Raw genomic sequence first — 20,474 nt, forward strand, 5'->3', positions numbered from 1 at the left:
TTGGGGAAGGGGAACAGGACTTTATTGGGGAACAGTGTGTACTTCCAGGACATTTTCCAGGTCAGTTGTTGTCCTTTCAATCTTAGTTGTGGAGGGCGCAGTTCAGCTCCAAGTCCAGTTGCCGTTGTTAGTTACAGGGGGCGCAGCCCACCATCCCTTGTGGCACTTGAGGAGTCAAAACGGCAACCTTGTGGTTGAGAGCCCACTGGCCCATGTGGGAATTGAACTGGCAGTCTTCGGAGCATGGAGCTCCAACCACCTGAGCAACCGGGCCGGCCCCTAGTTTGGCCCGCTTTTTAATCAGATTTTTTTCTTGTTGTTGTTGTTGTTCTGTTCATAAGTTATATGAGTTCTTTATATATTTTAGATATTAACCCGTTATCTGATACATGGTTTACAATTTTTTTTTTCCATTCAGTAGGTCACTTTTCATTTTGTTAATTGTTTCTTTGGCTGTGCAGAAGCTTTTGAGTTTGATATAGTCCCATTTGTTGATTTTTGCTTTTGTTGTTTGTGCTTTTGATGTCATGTCCAAAAAATAATTGACAAGACCAATACAGATTGACAAACTTCTTCCATTTTCTTCTAGGAGTTTTATGGTATCACGTCTTATGTTTAGGTTGTTGATCTATGCTTCGGTACACAACAGCTCCCTTGGCTCCACAGCCTTCTCCCAGATCCTGTCCACCCACCTTCGGATGCACAGGTGGGTGGATCTCTCAGGGGTTCTGGTATGCTGTGCAGAGGTGCTTTTGTTTGGTTATGGATGTTTGATTTGTTATAAATCGATTAAGGGGAGATGTTGAAGGGGAGAGAAAAAAAAGGAATGACTCATGCCACTGTGATGCTGATGTCACTCTGGTTATATATGGTGACAGATAGCAGTCTAGTCATTCTTTTGCATGTGGCTTGGGACTGTAGCAAACTAAAAAGCTTCTGCACAGCAAAAGAAACCAACAAAACAAAGAGGCAGCCAACTGAATGGGAAAGGATATTAATAAACAACACCTCCAATAAAAGGCTAGTACCTGAAATATACGTATAAATCTGTCATACACTCAACAACAACAAAAACAAACAGTCAAATTTAAAAATGGACAGAGGACCTCAACAGACACTTCCCCTAAGAAGATATACAAACAGCCAACAGATATACAGAGGGTGGCAAAAAAATATACCTTTTAAGAAAGGAAGATACTTGTTAATACTCAATATATACCAATAACAAAAAAATGAATATAAGTCATATGTATACATTTTTTTGGCACCCCCAGTATTTAAAAATGATCAACTTCACTAGCTATTAGGGAAATGCAAATCAAAACCACATTGTGATACCACCTCACACCTGCTGGAATGACTTTTATTAACAAGAGAATTAATAAATGTTGGAGAGGCTGTGGAGAAAAAGGAACTGTTGGTGGGAATGTAAATGGGTGCAGCCACTATGGAAAACAGTATGGAGGTTCCTCAAAAACTTATTGTCCAAGTGGGTGGTGTCCCGGAGGTAAGGTGCAAACCACATGGAAAAGAATGAAACTAGACTGCTATCAGTCACCATATACCAAAATTAACTCAAAATGGATCAAAGACCTAATAAACATAAGATCTGAAACAAATCGCATAGAAATTATAAACACTAAATTTACGGACCTTGGATTCAGAGAAGATTTTATGAATTTGGCCTCAAGTCAAGGGAAGTAAAAGCAAAAATAAATCAACTCAGTTGTTTTTATTTTTGTCTACTCATTGGGCTCCCCTGGAGTTAAAAATTGTTAAAAATTCTGTGCACAGAGTTGACAGAGCTGGTCCTGGTGATTTTTCCCCCCAATCTTTTATGAATTCAATTTTTAAAAACAGCTATAGAACTAGTCAGGTTATTTCATATTGGTTAAGTGTTGGTTGGTTGTAGGTTTCCAGGAATTAGTACATTTCATCTAACTTGTTGGATTTATGTGTACAGAGTTGTTTGTAGTAGTTCCTTGTTATCCATTGAATGGCTTCAGGATCTGTAGAGGTAGCCTCTGTTTTATGCCTAATGTTGGTAAGTTGTGTCTTCTGTTTTCTTTGACCATCTTGCTAAAGGTTTTTTCATTTTTTCGATCTTTTAAAGAATCATGGTTTTGTTTCATTGATTTTTCTGTATATTTTTCTGTTTCAACTTTATTAATTTATGCTGTCACGTTTATTATTTTTTCCTTCTGTTTGTTTTTATTTTAGTTTTTCCCTTTTCTTAAGGTGTGAGCTTAAAACTTTTCTCCTTTCTAATGTGAGCAATGAATGTTTAGCACTGACATATTTGTAATTCACAAATTTTATGTTATATTTTTATTATCACTCTGTTCAATGCATTTTAAAGATTTTTATTGAGACTTTCTCTTCTGACACATGGATTATATAGCTGTATATGATTTTTAATTTGCAAGTGTTTGGAGATTTTTCTGTTTAATAATTTCTAGTTTGATTCCATTACAATTAGAAAACATGTATTTCAGTTCTTTTAAATTTTTTTTTTAAATTTATTGGGGTGACAATTGTTAGCAAAATTACATAGATTTCAGGTGTACAATTCTGTATTACATCATCTATAAATCTCATTGTGTGTTCACCACCCAGAGTCAGTTCTCCTTCCATCACCATATATTTGATCCCCCTTAAGTTCTTTTAAATTTTTTTACTAGCTTTTTTATTATCAGTTTCAGGTTTACAAAACAACATATGATTAGACATTTACACCCCTCAAAAAATGATAACCCCAACTAGTCTACTACCCATCTGACACCATACATAGTTTTTACATTATTGACTATATTCCCCATACTGTATTTCACATCCCTGTGACTATTTTGTGACTACCAATTTGTACTTCTTAATCCCTTCACCTTTCTCACCCACCCAACCTCCTTCCCATTTAGCTACCATCAGTTTGTTCTCTGTAACTATGAGTCTGTTTCTGTTTTGTTTGTTCATTTATTCTGTTCTTTAGATTCCACATAGCCTCTGAGGTCGTATGGTATTTGTCTAAGTCTGACTTATTTCACATAGCATAATATTCTCTGGGTCTATCCATGTTGTTGCAAATGCTAAGATTTCATTCTTTTTTATGGCAGACTACTACTTCATTGTATAATATAAATGTACTACAATTTCTTTATCCAATCGTCTGTTGATAGGCATTTCAGTTGTTTCTATATCTTGGCTATTGTGAACAGTGCTGCAGTGAACATAGGGGTGCATACATATTTTTTTCGAGTCAGTGTTTTGGATTTCTTTGGATACATACCCACGAGTGGAATTGCTGGGTCATAAGGAAGTTCCATTTTTAATTTTTTGAGGCACCTCCATACTGATTTCCACAGTGGCTGTACCAATTAGCAATCTCACCATCAGTGCATGAGGGTTTCCTTTTTCCATATCCTTGCCAACAGTTGTTCGTTGATTTATTGATGATAGCCATTCTGACAGGAGTGAGGTGGTATCTCACTGTGGTTTTTATTTGCATTTCTCAGATGATTAGTGACATTGAGCATCTTTTCATGTCTATTGGCCATCTGTATATCCTCTTTAAAGAAATGTCTATTCAGGTCCTCTGCCCATTTTTTAATTGGATTGTTTGTTTTTTTGGTATTGAGTTGTATAAGTTTTCTGTAAATTTTCAATATTAACCACTTATCAGATGTATCATTGGCAGATATCTTCTCCCATTCAGTAGGATGTCTTTTTGGTTTTTTGTTCTTTGATGGTTTCCTTTGCAGTGTGTTGCATCCAGCGCAACACAGGCAGCGAGAGACCGAGAAGGGGCGGCGAAGGGTTAAGAAAGAAACAGAAATCAAGAAAGTTATGAAACAGGGGCCAAGGGTCTCCCAGCCTCAAAGGACTGAGAGCCCCAAATTGGGTTGCCTTCTGGCTTTTATTGATACACACACAAGGAAGTAGCATTGTTTTCTCCGCAGTCTGTGAATCTCATACATCATACCAGAAAACTGATTCAAACCAATCACCGTTGTCTGCAAACAGCCAGAATAGAAAGTCCCATGATGTCTTAACAATTATGCTATGTGCCTCCCCAGGGAAAAATCCTTTATGCTGAAACTTATTGATAAGAATGGAAGGAAAACTGATGTTATCACATCATTGACTCACTTCCCAAGCAGGTTGTGGGAAGGAATACAGCCACATAGGCAGAACCTCTCCTTAGCTGGGGGAAGGTGAGGGGCTGTGTCCACCTCTATCAACCCCGTGAGTTCTCCTGGTGGTCCCCACGCAGCTGTGCCTGGCTTGGGTTGTTCCTCCCGTGAGGAATCTTACTCATCATTGGCTGACCAGCCATCTTTTGGGGGCCAAACAGAGAGACATAAGGTGTAAGCACAAAGGTGAAGCAAAGTCCCTGAAAGGATCCGTCTCACAGACTCTTCTTTCTTTTTAGGGGTAGGCACGAGGGGACAGACGGATAGGCTGCTGCGTGACAACAGCAGTGAAAAAGCTTTTTGGTTTGATGTCCCATTTGTTTATTTTTCTATTGTTTCCCTTGCCCAAGGAGATATAGCAGTAAAAATATTGTTAAGGATAATGTCTGAGACTTTACTTCCTATATTTTCTTTTAGAAGTTTTATAGTTTCTTGTCTAAATTTAAGTTTTTAATTCATTTTGAGTTTATTCTTGTATATGGCTTAAGAAGGTGTTCCACTTTCATTTTTTTTCCATGTATCTGTCTAGTTTTCCCAGCACCATTTATTGAATACACTACCCCAATGTAAATTCTTGCTTCCACTGTTGTAAATTAAATGACCATATAGGCATGGATTTATTTCTGGGCTCTCTATTCTGTTCCATTGATCTATGTGTCTGTTTTTATGCCAGTACCATGCTGTTCTGATTATGATGGCCTTTGTAGTATAATTTGATATCAGGTAGCATGATACCTCCAGTTTTGTTCTTCTTTCTCAGGAATGTTGTGGCTATTCAGGGTCTTTCTGTGGTTCCACATAAATTTTAGGATTGGGGGCCGGCCCGGTGGCTCAGGCAGTTAGAGCTCCATGCTCCTAACTCCGAAGGCTGCCGGTTTGATGCCCATATGGGCCAGTGGGCTCTCAACCACAAGGTTGCGGGTTCAACTCCTGGAGTCCCGCAAGGGATGGTGGGCAGCGCCCCTGCAACTAAGAATGAACACGGCACCTTGAGCTGAGCTGCCGCTGAGCTCCCGGATGGCTCAGTTGGTTGGAACGCGACCTTTCAACCTCCACAAGGTTGCCAGTTTGACTCCCACAAGGGATGGTGGGCTGTGCCCCCTGCAACTAGTAACGGCAACTGGACCTGGAGCTGAGCTGCACCCTCCACAACTAAGACTGAAAGGACAACTTGAAGCTGAACGGCACCCTCCACAACTAAGATCGAAAGGACAACAACTTGACTTGGAAAAAAGTCCTGGAAGTACACACTGTTCCCCAATAAAGTCCTGTTCCTCTTCCCCAACAAAATCTTTAAAAAAAAAGTTAGGATTATTTGTTCTAGTTCTGTGAAAAATGCCATTGAATTTGATTGGGATTGCATTGAATTTATAGATTGCTTTGGGTAGTATGGACATTTAAACTATATTAATTCTTCCTATCCATGAGCATGGTATATGTTTCTATTTATTTGTATCTTCTTTAATTTCTCTCTTCAGTGTCTTTTAATTTTCTGACTACAGGTCTTTTACTACCTTGGTTAAATTTATTTCTAAATATTTTATTTTTTTGATGCAATTGTAAATGGAATTGTTTTTTTAATTTCTCTTTCTGATAGTTTGTTATTGGTATATAAAAATGCAACTGATTTCTGAATATTAATTTTGTGTACTGCTACTTTACTAAATTCATTTATCAGTTCTATTAATAATAGATTTTTGGTGGAATTGGGGTTCTCTCTGTATAGTCCCATGTCATCTCAAATAATGACAGTTTTACTTCTTTATCATTTGGATGCCTTTCATTTCTTTTTCTTGTCGATTGCTGTGGTTAGGACTTCCAGTACTGTGTTGAATAAAAGTGGTGAAAGTAGGAATCCTTTTCTTGTTCCTGATCTTAAGGAGATGCTTTTAGCTTTTCCCCATCGAATATATTAGCTGTGGGTTTGTCATATATGGCCTTTATTTTGTTGAGATATGGCCCCTCTATTTCCACTTTGCTGAGAGTTGCTAAAATCCTGCTGCTGCTGGATTTTATGAAATGCTTTTTCTGCATCTATTGATATGACCATATGATTTTTATTTTTCATTTTGTTAATGTGGTGTATCACATTAATTGATTTGTGAATAATGAACCAACCTTGCATAGCAGGAATGAATCCCACTTGACCATGGTGTGTGTTCTTTTTAAAATTTTTTCTAAATTATTATTATTATTTTTATTAGTTTCAGGTGTACAAAACAATGTACTAATTAGACATTTACACCCCTCACAAAGTGATAACCCCTCCTTCCCCAATTTCCTACTCCTCTGACATTGTATATAGATGTTACAATTCCATTGACTCTATTCCCTAGTATTTTCATTACTAATAAAAATACATGTTTATAAAATATAAATATGAAATATAATTATAAAACATAAATTTATGAAATATAACTGTAAAATATACACGATATGAGATATAACAATACATGTAAATGGGCTTAACTCGCTGATAAAATAAAATTTAAATTTGATGCATATAGTGATTCAGAAAGCTTAAAAATAAAGAAGAGAAAAAATGTAACAGGAAAATGGAAACAAAAAGAGACCAAGTGCAATGATTCTGGTATCAGACAAAGTAGAATTCAAGCCAGAAAGGATTAACTGTAACAAGGTTGCTATCAATTCTGACACATACCCTGTTGGTTTATTGATACCCTGCTATCAATTCTGACATACACCCATTTTCTTTAGAGAATGTTGACTAATACAAATCCAAGCAATACAAAAATGGTTATGTGCCAGATTATTCATTATGTCATCGTGGACAATTGCAAAATATTGGAAGCAATTTAACTTAAATGCTCAACTCCACAGCCTGGCTCTTAGCTGCATCTTGGCCAGCAGCTGCTCTCCAACTGCCAATTGAGCATGAAAAATGACAGGCCTCACTCCCTTCCTCCTCCACGGGCAGCCCATTCCAGCTTAGGACAGCTTCAGTTGTTGGAAAGATCTCCCCAGTTCCCAGATGCCACCTGGTTTGGGGAGTATAGCACGATGTTATTTATCTCCACCTAGAGATTAAGGTGCATGGGATTAGGACACAAAATGGAGATGCCCGTAAACTACAAGGGAAATACATCCCTGTTCCACTTCTGAACACTATTGGGCTGAGATGAAGAGCTTTTTTTCTGAGTTTAAGAGGGTGCCGTTTAATTCAGCTGCTCGGGAACTTTTCCTGCTTTCTTTCTGGAGGGGGTGGGGTTGATCCTAATTTTTGTGATAATTATAGAAAGGAGATAAATGACAAGAGAGAAAGCAAGCAGGTGAAAGAGAGAGGAGGAGGAGAGAGAAGAGGTGATATGGGGTGAGGGATTGACAGAGGAGAAGCAGCTCAGCAGAAAAGGAGGGAAGGAAGATGTCTTGAGGACCACGGACAGAAAGCTGATAAGAAATAGAGAAAATAAGCAAAGGCAAAAACTGGTTCTGGGAGCAAGGAATTAAATGTATTGATCCCAATGGCTGGTCAAGAAAAAAGAGACAACCCAAATGATCAATGTCAGGGAAGAAAAGAGGATGACCTACTGACCTCAACCACAATTTACAGTGATAATAATTATGTCATGTTTGTACTTGTTTATCTATAAGTTTGACCTGTTAGATGAAATGGACCAAATACTTGAAACACACAATTTAACAGTGCTGATGAAACTATGAATGGCCCTAAAGTGGTTGGAGAAATTAAATTCATAATGAATAAAGTCTCCACAATGAAACCTCTAGGGCACAACAGCTTCCCTGATAAAGTCATTCATGTATTTAAAGAATAAACAATACTAGTTAGTTTTACAGGAAATGATTTCAGAAAATAGAAAATGAAAACACTATACTACTCTCCTTTTGTGAGGCCAGCACAATCCTGATCCCCAAACCTGACAAGATGGTAGGTCAATATCCCAAATAAACATTCTAGATGCAAAAATCTTAACCAAAATACTATTATCAAATTGATTTCAGGTCCATATATATCATATGCCATATGTGTTATATATGATACTTTTTCTTTGTTTTTTCCCCTTAATTTAATAATACATTTTGGGGTGGACGTTGGTTAGAGCACGAGCTCTGGGCAACAGAGCTGCTGGTTCGATTCCCACATGGGCCAGTGAGCTGCACCCTCCGCAACTAGAATGAAGTCAATGAGCTGCTGCTCAGCTCCTGGGTGGCCAGATCGCTCAGTTGGTTGGAGAGCAGGCTCTCAACCACAAGGTTGCCGGTTCAACTCCTCGACTCCCGCAAGGGATGGTGGGCTGCGCCCCCTGCAACTAACAGTGGCCACTGGACCTGGAGCTGAGCTGCGCCCTCCACAACTAAGATTGAAAGGACAACAACTTGACTTGGATGGAGCTGATGAGTCCTGGGAAAAACACACTATTATTCCCCAATAAAAAGTCCTGGAAGTACACACTGTTCTCCAATAAAGTCCTGTTCCCCTTCCCCAATAAAATATTTAAAAAGAAAATAAAAAAATAATACATCTTGACAAAGTAGTGTTTAATCCGGGAATTCAAAATTGACAACTTTTGAAAATCAAACAATGTAATTGGCCACAAGAATGGCCTAAGGGGGAGAAATGACCATTTTTAAAGGTGAAGAAAAAAGCTTTTGGAAAATTCCAAACAAATCCGTGATTTAAAAATAGCAACCCAGACATATGAGGAAAACAAAACTTTGTCTGATAAAGTGTGTCTGCAATAATACAAGGAGCCAGTCCTGCCACTTGTATTCAGCATGTGTTGGAATTCCCAGGCAGTGCAAGAAACCAAGAAAAAGATGTAAATGTTACCAAGACTAGACAAAAGTAAGTAAAACTTTGTTATTTGCGGATGACATGAATGTGTACATATAAAATCTAAGAGTCTACAAATACACTATTGCAAGTAAATTTATCAAGGTCTATGTACAAAATCATAATAATCACAATCATATTTCCATTGTGAGCAACAAAAAACAAAAGTGGAATATTTTTATCCAGGTTGTGGGTATCCGTAGTTTATCTAATTTTATTGCTGCATTGTATTTTGTTGTATGGAAAATTAAATTTTAAAAAACAATACTATTTACAACAACAGAAACCAAAATATTCTTGGACAGTGAATTTCATTTTTAAAAATTGTCAGAAGGCCAGGCGGATGGGTGGCTCAATTGGTTAGAGCGTGAACCCTGTGCAACCAGGCTGCTGGTTGGATCCCCACATGGGCCAGCGAGCTGTGCCATCCACAACTAGAATGAAGTCAGTGAGCTGCCGCTCAGCTCCCGATGGCCAGATGGCTCAGTTGGTTGGAGAGCAGGCTCTCACCACAAGGTTGCTGGTTCGACACCCACAAGCGATGGTGGGCTGCGCCCCCTGCAACTAACAACTCACAACAGCAACTGGACCTGGAGCTGAGCTGCGCCCTCCACAACTAAGACTGAAAGGACAACAACTTGACTTGGAAAAAGTCCCGGAAGTACACACTGTTCCCCAATAAAGTCCTGTTCCCCTTCCCCAATTAAAAAAGAAAATTGTCAGAAGGCCAAAAGCTGTTCATGTCAGTCTCCATTTCTTCTCCATCAGCTAATGGCAACAGCTCACTGTTTATATATCAAGGAAGGGAAATTTTATGTCTCAGCAAGTTGAAGCTCTAAATCCTAGTTTACTGTGTTTAGGACACTGAAGTCTGCAACACTTACCTGGGCCTTTCTTCACGGCTCACTGAGGGCCAACTTCTGGGAACTGAGCTCTGAGCCCTTGGAACATTCTGACGACGTCACAAGCTTCTGCTGACGTCACAGTAGATACTAACACGTGGGAGAGCAAACCGCTGCCTTTACTTTTAAGGTGTAATCCTTAAGGACTTACTCTCCCTGTCCCCTTCCCGCCAGCCCCTGGCAACTACCATTTCGTTTCCTGTTTCTGTATTCTGGATATTTCATTCTATTGAGTTGCCCAATTTTTGAATTTTTGTGTCTGACGTCTTTTACCTTGAAAACTGATGCTAAGTATGTCTATGAGCCAAGGAACACCGTGGACTGTGACAAGACCAGAGGCTAAGAAAAAGGCGTGGGGCAGATTCTCCCCAAGAGCCTTCAGAGACAGCCTGGCATGCCCAACACCCGAATTTCAGACTTCCGGCCTCCAGACTGTGAGAGAATAAATTTCTATTGTCTAGAGCTGCCCAGTTCATGGTACTTTGTTTCAGTAGCCCTAGGAAACTAAGACAGTCATATGCCACAGAGTCATTTCGGTCAACGATGGACCACATGTATGATGGTGGTCCCATAAGATTATAATGGAGCTGAAAAATTCCTGTTTCCTAGTAATGTCGTAGCCATCCTAACATTGTGCCACGCATTACTCATGTGTTTGTGTGATGCTGATGGAAACAAACCTGCACTGCAAGTCTAAAAATGTATAGAGCACATACCATTATATACAGTACATAATACTTTTTTAAAGAAACAATTTTTTATTTTTATGTATTTATTTATTTAGTCTATTTATTTTTAAATTTTTGTTGGGGAATATTGGGCGACAGTGTGTTTTACTGGGACCTGTCATCTCCCCGTCAAGTCGCTGTTCTCAATCCAGCCATGGGGGCTGCAGCCCAGGTCCAGGTCAAGTCATTGTTTTCAATCCACCTGTGGAGGGCACAGCTCACTGGCCCATGTGGGAATCAAACCGGCAACCCTGGTGTCATGAGCGCCACACTCCAACCACTGAGCCAACCGGCCGCCCCAGTGCATAATACTTGACAACAAAAAACTGTGTACTGGTTTATGGATTTATAATATGATACTCTTTAACATTATTTTGTAGTATAATCTTTCCACTTAAAAAAGTCTGCTGTAAAACAGCATGCTGTGTTAATGTCGGCAGCAGCCTCACACATCTTGTGTTTACTGTGTCCCTTGATTGCATCATTTTCTCTTGTACTTGATTTAATCTCATATCATTTTATGCACTAACATGCTGTCCAGGCTGGTAGCCCAGGGGCAATAGGCTGTACCATCCAGCCCAGGTGTGCAGTGGGCTGGACCTTCTAGGTGTGTGTAACTGCACTCCTGTGATCACACAATGAAGTAATCACCTAATGACACACTACTCTGAATGTGTTCCTGTCATTAAGTGATGAGACTGTACAGTCACTAACATTGATTACATCATTCCACACCAATATCCAGCATCTTTTCGATTACCTAGGGACTCTCGGTAATCTCCATACCAACCTGTTTCCATCTTCTCAGTCAGAGTCCTTCAGACTCAGACCTTAGGGATTTGGGGCTCTTCTAGGGAGTGAGTACTTGAGGCCTAAAATCTGGAATTTAACTCTGTTTGGGTATTGATTTTATAGGAATGAAGACCTAGTGGGGGGGGGGGAGGGCTTGATGTGACACTACCTGTTTTTTCATTTCAGGAATGCAGTTGTGGCATTAAACCTGTGGGTCACATGAGAGGAAGGAAGGGACCTCAGGAATAAAGTCAATGGAATTGTAACAGCTTAGACAATGTCAGAGGGATAGTAGATTGGGGGAGGGAGGTTATCATTTTGTGAGGGGTGTAAATGTCTAACTATGACATTGCTTTGTGCACCTGAAACTAATTAAAAACATTTATATGAAGATGGAAATGTTTTAGCACTGCTTTAAGTAATAGTCCAGTGTCACCTACCCTAAAAAGAAGGTTACTATGAAAAAATAATACAATGGAAAGGTGATACAATGGAGGAATGTTAGGAATTCTAACCTTATGCTGTCCATTGTCAAGTTCCTGAGCCCATGGATGACTGTTTCCCTGTCACAGAGATTAGTCAGTGATAGACGGGTAATAACGTCCACCGTCAACTGAGCTTTTCTCCTTTCTGTGATCAAAAGGGCGTAACGTGGTCTGAAAGGGCACTAACCTTCTCATGCCATGATTAATGCTATAGAATCCGGTCACTGCACCATCTATCATCATCCCCCAGACCGCCTGTGGGAAATACCCCCTCGGATCCTTCCAAACAACCTGTGTGATGGGAACTGGCCCCAGTGACAAGTGAGGCCCCTGAGACTGAAGGCTGAGGAGCCTGCAAAGAGCGAGCAAAAAAGTCACAATGCAAGCCCAGCCGGTCCGCCTCCAAAGTCGTTACTGTTTGCACTAGGCTATAACAGGGAATTAAGAGGGATACAGGTATGGGGTCTTCTGAACTGCAATGTCCTTGGGTTACCCAGCCCAAGGGGAAATTCTAAGGACATGAAAGAGGAGGGTGTCACTCCGCTGGGTGAGAGACCAGTCACCAAAGAGCACCTGTTATCTGATGCCATTCCTATGAACGTCCAGAAGAGGGCAGTCTATAGAGACAGAAAGTTGATTAGTGGTTGTTGAGGGCTGGGAGAAGCAGAAGAGGGAAGAGACAAGTAAAGCGTAAGGGATGTCACTGGGAGGCCCTGACCATGCTTGAAAGTTGACTGTGTGATGTGTGCACATATGTGTGAACATAGGAAAGCCATTGAACCGCACACGTTAAATGGGTGGATTCTATGGTATGTGAATTATATCTCAATAAAGCTGTTTATAAATGTCCCTGGGTGTAGAGCTGGGTGCACTCAGGATGTCTGTTCACAGTTGCCAAGGAACCCCGGCTTCTTCATTCAGGGACAGTGTGTGGTGCCTGTCCTGGTTTGGTCACAGTGACTTAGCTCTCAGCCTTCACCCTATTTCCCCGATGCCGAGGCTCCACATAGTCCGCAGGGCTTTCTTTCTACCAGAGCCCCACCTGGGCAAAAGCAAGAGCCTCCCTTCTCAGGCTCTCTGACCGTGTTTCTGGGGAAGTCACATATGTTTTGCAGTCTCTCCCCCTGCACAGGCTGTTTGAGCTGCATTTAAAATACATGACGAGAGCTAAGGCTGATTTCCGTATCACCTTTAAAGACTAAAGCTAAGGTGGTCACAGCTAGCACTAGCCCATGACAGAGCTTCCTCTGTGTCTCAGGCAATTCCTTACCCCACCCTATAAGGAATAGAATATATGAAGGTCTGCCTGGGAACATTTGGGGATGTAAACTCTCACAGTGGCTGGGGTACGTGCTTGGCCTTGGAAGGATTGGCTACCCTCCCAAGGACCAAGAAAATATTTATAGGATGTGGAGCCTGGCCTTCGCCTTGGCGCAGGTGGGTGGAGATCCGATACATCTAATCTCGTACCAAGGACTGGCCCCGGCTCCTAGCCAGATCCGAGACCAGTTCCTTGTGTTGCTAACACGTATACTTATTGGCTTCTTGCCACTGTTGTTAGTGAAGTCCTCAAACCCCAGAAAGCCGAGGCAGGCACAGCAGTAGTTGTTGTTATTCCCTGGCCGCCTCGGCTGCTGCAAGATACTCCGCCCGTGCTGATGACTTTACTTGACTGGGATTTTGCCTGTGCTGTTGAACGACCGGTGCTGTTTTCTGCGCATGATGTTTTGCCTGTGCTGACGAAAGGCCGTTGCTGTTTCTACGACTCTAATTAACTGGGCCCTGGTGGTATGATGAATTGCCTCCTTGCTTGTTAGATGTACGATGATATATTCCCCTAATCTCTGTCTTGTCTTACTTACTTTCACTTTGTAATAAAACTCTTTAACCCCTTCATCCCGGCTTGTGGTGGTGTGTCTTGTGTATCGGGCCTTGAAATTAAGTCTGTGCACAGCAATTGATAATACTTATCGATACACACCCAGTGGAGTGGGTCATTATGGTGTGAGGTAGGGATGGGGTCAAGCTGGTGGGAGGAAGACAGGAAGGTATTGTAAGGTTGCATCTTTTTACAACATGGTAGGATCTCTCAATCATGCTTCACCTGGAGCATCTCATCAGTCAATGTGCATTTGTAGAGGTCCTACTATATGCCAGGACCTGTGTAGTTGCTGGGAGTGCAGAAACGATTAGCAAAGAATGCTTGCCTGGCAAGTGTTAACAGGATAGTGATATTTTATGTTTCCCATGGCATAAGGTACATAAACTTATGTAAACTCTCTTAAGAAATGATGACCAAATGGTTTCTGTCTTGATTTGTGCCTCCCATAATCCCATGAAGCCATTATTATTCGGAAAGGTTCCTGGTCACTTTATCACAGAAGAGACTATCAGGAGACCCCCAAGCTGATTGAGCCTTAGATAAATGAGTTGACTAGGGTCAAACTCAGTCACCAGACTTCCCCAGTTACCTCATGGTTACTGCCTCTTCCATAGGCTGTCACAGAAATGGCTAGATTAAATGTAGTGTGGGATAGAAGATGATAATAGTATGATTTATGGACTATAAGTCTAATTGAGAAAGGTTCTGGGGCCTTGGGAAGTGAGAGCAGCCCAAGATCATGGAGGAGAACTTCTGTGAGCAATGATGGAGGAGCTGAGAGCAGAGCTGGTGCACAGTCCTCTGTGAGGAAAATGAGAACTCCCAAATGCATCATCTCCAGGGATCCATTCTCAGCAACAGCCTCTGGGGCGGCCCCTCGGACCAGGGCAGGGTGAGGACATGGGCTTGAGGCAGGTGCTTATGTCTCATGGATGATTCTTTTTCAGGTTGTGTGTTAGCGCAATATACACAATAGATGGTGAGTGTTTTTTTCTTCTTATCCAAACACGACTTGTTCTTTCTTTCCCCATCCTTTCCTTCTTTAAGTTGGGTGTGTAATCTACTCCTTTCTAGGGCCACCTCCCAAGCCCTCGCTCAGAGCTTCACCCGGTTGGGTGGCATCTCCCAAGAGTAAGGTGATCTGATGTGCTCGACTCTTACCAGGAAGGCAAACTTTGTTTTCAGATAGGAGGGAATGCCGCTCTTTTTGGTTCCCTTGCAGCTACCTAGTTCTATAGGGGTTCAGGGTTGAATCTACCTCCTGAATTTGAGTCACGTGATGCTGGAAGTACACCTGTAAATACTCCATGAAAGAGGCCCCTTTCAGAAGCTCCCCAACCAATGATGCTTATCCACTTGTGGTCACAGGTGAGGAGGTACTCGAGGATGATTTTTGGTACACACACACAATCTTCCTTGGAATAGAGAAGGAGGCAGGAACCAGTGGAAGACAGGGAGATAAGGAGCGCTCACCTTCCATGTCAGCAGTTGAGAAATGAGATTTTTGGAGTCAGTTGGTTTAATCCAGGCCTAGGTGGTGGGAGAGGGGGAACATCCCTGTCCTGGCATTGAGAGAGGGCAAGCATTAGATAGCATGTCTTTCCTCCTGTGTGAGAGCTCCTCCTGGAAGGCCAAGTGCAGGAGGGAAGCCAGGGTTACCTCTGACCTTCTCTTACAGGAAGTTTGCCCAAACCTTCCCTCCAGGACCTCATGAGGTATAAGGTGACCTCAGGAAGAAATGTGACTGCAGTACCATAGGCCAGACAATATACTTGAGGATGTGATGTTTATTCTACTGAAAAGAAATAGTAGAAGGCACGTGCAGCATCAGAAACCAGGAGGAAGGTGGGCAGTCTTCTCCCTTCCGAATGTGACTGTCAGTAACACTGGAACTACAGCCATGTCTACCATCAGACAAGGGCTCCCATTTTGGCTTCGCACCCCAGTGATTGCCTTGAAATCTTGGTAATGGGTAAGGTTTTGCATGATTTTCAGAAAGACTTTTTCATAATCAGTGTTTTTGTTTTTTTTTACTTCGAGTTCTTGTTTCTTTCTCTGTCACTTTCATTATGATTTTATTTTAAAATCTTTCCTTTCATAATTTCCACCCCTTTGCCCTTTTCTGGTTTTTTCTTTTTTTGATTTTTTTAAAAATTAAAGTTTATTGGGGAAACAATGGTTAGTAAAGTTACATAGGTTTCAAGTGTACAATTCTGCAATATATCATCTATATAGCACATTGACTTTTTCTTTTTTTAATTTAAATCTATTGGGGTGACAATTGTTAGTAAAATTACATAGATTTCAGGTGTACAATTCTGTATTACATCATTTATAAATCCCATTGTGTGTTCACCACCCAGAGTCAGTTCTCCTTCCATCACCATATATTGGATCCCCTTTACCCTCATCTCCCACCCCCCACCCCTCTTACCCTTTGGTAACCACTAAACTACCGTCTGTGTCTATGACTTTTTGTTTCTCATTTGTTTGTCTTGTTCTTTTGTTGTTTTTGGTTTATATACCACATATCAGTGAAATCACATGGTTCTCTGCTTTTTCTGTCTGACTTATTTCGCTCAGCATTACACTCTCAAGATCCATCCATGTTGTCACAAATGTTCCTATATCATCTTTTCTTACCGCCGAATAGTATTCCATTGTGTATATATACCACAACTTCTTTATCCATTCATTTATCGAAGGACATTTTGGTTGTTTCCATATCTTGGCCACCGTAAACAAAGCTGCAATGAACATTGGAGCACACGTGTCTTTATGTATAAATGTTTTCAGACTCTTTGGGTAGATACCCAGGAGAGGGATTGCTGGGTCATATAGTAATTCTACTCATAATTTTTTGAGGAACCTCCACACTGCCTTCCATAACGGCTGCACCAGTCTGCATTCCCACCAACAGTGTATGAGGGTTCCTTTTTCTCCACAGCCTCTCCAACACTTGTTACTATATGTCTTGTTCATGATAGCCATTCAAACTGGGGTGAGGTGATATCTCGTTGTGGTTTTGATTTGCATTTCTCTGATGATGAGTGATGTTGAGCATTTTTTCATAGGTGTATTTGCCATTTGTATGTCCTCTTTGGAGAAATGTCTCTTCAGGTCCTCTGCCCATTTTTCAATTGGGTTGTTTGTTTTTTTGTTGTTGAGTTTCATGAGTTCCTTGTATATTTTGGATATTAGCCCCTTATCGGAGGCACTGTTTGCAAAAATCTTCTCCCATTCAGTTGGTGGCCTCTTTATTTTGTCGATGGTTTCTTTTGCTGTGCAGAAGCTTTTAAGTTTCATATAGTCCCATTCGTTTATTTTAGCTTTTACTTCCATTGCCTTTGGAGTCAAATTCATAAAATGCTCTTTGAACCCAAGGTCCATAAGTTTAGTACCTATGTTTTCTTCTATGCAGTTTATTGTGTCAGGTCTTATGCTTAAGTCTTTGATCCATTTTGAATTAATTTTGGTACATGGTGACAGATAGCAGTCCAGTTTCATTCTTTTGCACGTGGCTATCCAATTCTCCCAGCACCATTTATTGAAGAGGCTGTCTTTCCTCCATTGTATGTTTTAGCTTCTTTGTCAAAATTATCTGTCCATATTTATGTGGTTTTATTTCTGGGTTCTCAATTCTATTCCATTGGTCTATGTGTCTGTTTTTCTGCCAATACCATGCTGTTTTGATTATTGTAGCCCTGTAGTACAAGCTAAAGTCATTGAGTGTGATACCTCCAATATTGTTCTTTTTTCTTAACATTGCTTTGGCTATTCAGGGTCTTTTGTAGTTCCAAACAAATCTGATGATTATTGTTCTATTTCTTTAAAAAATGCCATTGGGATTTTGATGGGGATTGCATTAAATCTGTATATTGCTTTGGGGAATATGGCCATTTTAACTATGTTGATTCTTCCAATCCATGAGCACGGAATGTCTTTCCATTTATTTCTGTCTTCTTCAATTTCTTTCAAAAATGTCTTGTAGTTTTCAGCATAGAGGTCTTTCACATCCTTGTTTAAGTTTATTCCTAGGCATTTTATTCTTCTGTCTGCAATTGCAAAAAGAATTGTGTTTTTTTTTTCAGTTCTTTTTCTAAGATTTCATTGTTAGTATATAGGAATGCAATGGACTTTTGTACGTTCATTTTGTAGCCAGCAACTTTACTGCATTGGTTGACTGTTTCTACTAGCTTTTGGGTGGAGTCTTTAGGATTTTCTATATATAGCATCTTGTGATCTGCAAAGAGTGATAATTTAACATCTTCATTCCCAATTTGGATGCCTTTTATTTCTTTCTCTTGCTTGATTGCTCTGGCAAGGACTTCCAACACTATGTTGAAAAGCAGAGGTGATAGGGGACAGCCCTGTCGTGTTCCTGAACATAGAGCAAAGGGCTTCAGTTTTTCACCATTAATTATGAGATTAGCTGAGGGCTTGTCATATATGGCCTTTATTATGTTAAGTATTTTCCTTCTATACCTATTTTATTAAGTGTTTTAATCATACATGGCTGTTGTATCTTGTCAAATGCTTTTTCTGCATCAATTGATATAATCATATGATTTTTGTCCTTTATTTTGTTTATGTGATGTAGCACGTTGATGGATTTGCAGATGTTGAACCATCTTTGTGCCCCTGGGATGAACCCTGCTTGGTTGTGATGGATAATCTTTTTAATGCATTGTTGCATTCAATTTGCTAGAATTTTGTTTTAGGATTTTTGCATCTGTATTCATCAGAGATATTGGTCTGTAGTTTTCTTTTTTGTGTTGTCCTTACCAGGTGTTGGTATCAGGGTAAAGTTGGCCACATAAAATGAGTTAGGGAGTACTGTCTCTTCTTCAATTTTTTGGAAGAGTTTGAGCAGGATTGGTATTAGATCCTCTTTGAAGGTTTGGTAGAATTCACTGGTGAAGCCATCTGGTCCCGGACTTTTGTTTTTGGGAAGGTTTTGGATGACTGGTTCAATTTCGTTACTGGTGATCGGTCTGTTTAGATTTTCCAGTTCTTCATGGTTCAGCCTTGGAAGGCTATATGTTTCTAAGAACTTGTCCATTTCTTCTAGGTTATTGAATTTGGTGGCATATAGTCCTTCATAGTATTCTTGGATGATCCTTTGTATTTCTGTGGTGTCCGTGATAACTTCCCCTTTTCATTTCTGATTTTGTTAATTAGTGTCATCTCTTTTTATCTTAGTGAGTCTAGCCAAGGGTTTGTCACTTTTGTTACTCTCTTCGAAGACCCGCTCTTTGTCACATTAATTCTATTTTCTCTTTGTTCTCTACTTCATTTAGTTCTGCTCTGATTTTTGTTATTTCCTTTCTTCTGCTGACCTTGGGTTTTACTTGTTCTTCTTTTTGTAGTTCTTTAAGGTGTAACATGAGGTTATTTATTTGGGATTTTTGTTGTTTCTTGAGATAGGCCTGTAATGATATAAATTTCCCTCTTAAAACTGCTTTCGCTGCATCCCCAAAATTTTGGTAGGTTGTATTTTCATTGTCATTTGTTTCTATGTATCTTTTGATCTCTCCTCTAATTTCTTCTTTCACCCAGTCATTCTTTAAAAGTATGTTGTTTAATCTCCATATATTTGTGTTTTTTCCTGCTTTGTTTTTGCAAGTGATATCTGATTTCAAAGCCTTGTGATCAGAGAATATGCTTGGTATGATTTCAATCTTCTTAAAGTTGCTGAGGCTGATTTTATGTCCCAATATACGGTCTATCCTTGAGAATGTTCCGTGTACACTAGAAAAGAATGTGTAGTCTCATGTTTTAGGATGAAGTGCTCTATAAATGTCAATTATGCCCATTTCATCTAATGTGTCATTTAGGGCTGCTATTTCGTTATTTATTTTCTGTTTGGATGATCTATCCATAGCTGTCAATGATGTATTTAAGTCCCCTAGTATAATTGTGTTTTGGTGAATTTCTCCCTTTAGTTCTGTTAGTAGTTGCTTGGTATATTTCGGTGCTCCCTGATTGGGGGCATACATATTGATGACTGTTATGTCTTCTTATTGTATAGTCCCCTTTACCATTATGAAATGTCCAGCTTTGTCTCTTGTTATCTTTTCACCTTGAAGTCTGTTTCATCTGATATCATTATGGCTACATCTGATTTTCTCTGGGCACCATTTGCTTGGAGTGTCAATTTCCACCCTTTCACTTTGAGTCTATGCTTGTCCTTGTAGCTGAGATGTGTCTCTTGGAGACAGCATATGGTTGGGTTTAGTTTTTTGATCCAATCTGCTACTCTGTGCCTTTTTATTGGTGAGTTCAGTCCATTTACATTTAGGGTGATTATTGATATGTGAGGATTTCCTGTCATTCTATCTTTAGTTTTCTGGTAAGGCTGTGTCTCCATTGTTTCTTTGCCTTTTTGTTGTTGTCTATTATTTCTGTGTGGTGGTATTCTATGATGTTTCCCTCTGTTTCTTCTTTTATTACAGTATATATTTCAGTTCTGGATTTTTTTTTGAGTAGTTACCCTTAAGTTTATGTAAAAGAAAGTTTGATATTTAGAGTATTCCGTTTTATTCAGAACGCTTAGTGTCTCCATTCCTATAGTCCAATTCAGGCCTTTACTCTTCCCCTTTTTATGTTTCGATTACCACAAATTGTCCCTGTTGATGATAGTTGAATAGCCTCCTTTAGTATTTCTTGTAGTGCAAGTTGTGTA

This window comes from Rhinolophus sinicus, linkage group LG11 (genome assembly GCF_036562045.2).
Source record: "Rhinolophus sinicus isolate RSC01 linkage group LG11, ASM3656204v1, whole genome shotgun sequence".
Classification (NCBI taxonomy): Eukaryota; Metazoa; Chordata; class Mammalia; order Chiroptera; family Rhinolophidae; genus Rhinolophus; species Rhinolophus sinicus.